This window comes from Triticum dicoccoides, chromosome 3B (genome assembly GCF_002162155.2).
Source record: "Triticum dicoccoides isolate Atlit2015 ecotype Zavitan chromosome 3B, WEW_v2.0, whole genome shotgun sequence".
Lineage (NCBI taxonomy): Eukaryota > Viridiplantae > Streptophyta > Magnoliopsida > Poales > Poaceae > Triticum > Triticum dicoccoides.
In genome coordinates, this window is record NC_041385.1 from 87,183,840 (window position 1) to 87,185,982 (window position 2,143).

The 2,143-nt window shown below is 42.6% G+C and overlaps 1 long non-coding RNA gene across 3 annotated transcripts; it reads left to right on the top strand.

The window, feature by feature from the left end:
* Positions 1 to 2,045, top strand: LOC119274921. 3 transcript variants are annotated; one of them, XR_005135381.1, is made up of 4 exons: positions 1 to 49; positions 124 to 226; positions 902 to 962; positions 1,434 to 2,044. It is a non-coding gene; the product is annotated as an uncharacterized LOC119274921 (long non-coding RNA). The 3 variants fall into 3 exon arrangements; XR_005135382.1 differs by having other exon boundaries at positions 124 to 965; positions 1,434 to 2,029; XR_005135380.1 differs by having other exon boundaries at positions 7 to 226; positions 1,434 to 2,045.
* The last annotated feature ends 98 nt before the right edge of the window (positions 2,046 to 2,143 follow it).

Below are 2,143 nucleotides of genomic sequence, written 5' to 3' on the forward strand. Positions count from 1 at the left end.
TGCTGCTCCTTGTTCCAGTCCCATGACAAGCAGCAGCAGTAGCATCATGGTCTGCCCCCTCCCACCCTCTCCCAATTTCCTCTCTTCGCTTCCCTGACCACGTCTCATCTCTGTTGGGTCAAGGTTGGGTTGGAGCTACAGTGGCCAGCCACCGGGACGACACTGATAGCCAAAGAAAGCTCCTTCCCCACCGCTGACAGCCAAAACCACTCTTGTGCTCATCAAGGTCCCTTTCACCTCTCTAACCTCTGTGTTAAGTCTGTCTGGTTCTAGGCCGATTCAGGTTTTTTGTTTTGTTTTTGCTTCCACTCTGTTTGATTTAAGCGTGGTGGTCAGATCCTCTTCAGATGTCCAGTTGAGACACCTACCCATTTCTTCTCTTTTTATCTCTTGAGAGGAGAGGATAGGATGCTAACTAGCGAAGTACTATACTACTACTACATTTCAAACCATAATAAGGTCCTTCGGTAAAAACAAAACAAGATTTGCAGCGTCACAGTAGCAAAATTCCAGCATCCACTAGCCACACAAAAAAGTATGTATCCAGTGATAATATAACGAGAGAGGAATTCAAGGATTAGTTTATTATTAACCTATGTAGTGTATGCACTGGTAGTTGATGGAGTTTCAAGCAGCAAGCATGGAGCACCTTCTTCTTTCTATCATGTCACTTACCTGATAATTTTGGTAATTCTCTCCGTAATGTCATTCATATACCTGATAAAGCCAATTTCTTTGGGGCTCTCTGTCATTCATATGTTCAGTGATGCAATCTGAATTATTATGTAGAGGTTACTCCAGTCCTCACTATTCTTCTATTTGTCCCTGTTTAGTGTTTTACTTTTTTTTATCAGCAGCACAATAGATAACCATATCTACATTTGTCTCTATTTTCTGTCAGGTTAGGCAACAGGATGGCAGTCACAGGAGCCATTGCATTTTCTTTGTCGCAATGGCATTAGGTAGTTGTACCTACTGCGGTTGTTACACTAATATCTATTTATTACATGTTGCTATAGTTACAAAGCTTCAACAGCTTACTATAAATTAGACTGGTTTGATTCCTAGATATTATTGTATTTTACCCGTAGGATCAATTTCCAATGAGTTGGTGCCTAGGGCCTTGTGGGGAGCACATTTTCTTTAGCTGCTGCCATTTATTCTGCTGCTTTCGTACAACCTAGCACTCTTCTGTGGTGGGCATATGTTATTTTGTACCAATGATAGATACAGAAAGTGCAAGACTTCTACTCTCTACTTAATGAACTGATTTTGCTTCAGGATAACTAGCTTGATTAATTAGCATGTTTCTGTGATCAATGAATTACTAAGGTTGTGACCCCAGCTTGGAGGCTTGAGTTCCTTCCGTAGTTCTTTATTTTACTTAAATGATCATGAACCCTTTACTTAACATATGTCCTTTTGTACCTTAGCAAAGGGTCTCGCCACCGCGCGCAGTCCACCTCTCCCCGCAGGCATGCCGGCCACCTCCCCACCTGACGCACATCTTTCCCATGGGGCCATGGAACACGGTGAGCAGCAGTGGTACGAACCACAAAATACTACTATGAGATTAGTTAAATTCAGTGTTCTGTTGTAACTTTAAAATTGAAAACCAAGTTTCCCTGGACAAATATAGTTTTTTGTGAGCTTATTATTGACAATTTATAGTAATATGCTATTATGGGCTTTGCTCCACCATGATAAGGAGGAAAGAACTGCAGGCTATATCGGAGATGGTTTGGCATACTGGCGGTTTCGCTGAACTCGAGAAAGTAGCTTCACAACACAATGTGTAGTTCAGTGTAGTTCACAACACAAAGCTAGCTCAACCACACAGGCAGATTGATTGATCCCTAATTCCTCTCCGTGGCCATTCTTTTATCGGTCTTTCTGATATCTAGAGTACTTTCATTTAAGACCAGAACATCAACTTGTTTTTTGTTCTTAATTTTGTTGGCATAATGGTTTTAGTAGTTGTGAAGGGGAGCCTTGGCGCAGTGGTAAAGCTGCTGCCTTGTGACCATGAGGTCACGGGTTCAAGTCCTGGAAACAGCCTCTTACAGAAATGTAGGGAAAGGCTGCGTACAATAGACCCAAAGTGGTCGGACCCTTCCCCAGACCCTGCGCAAGCGGGAGCTAC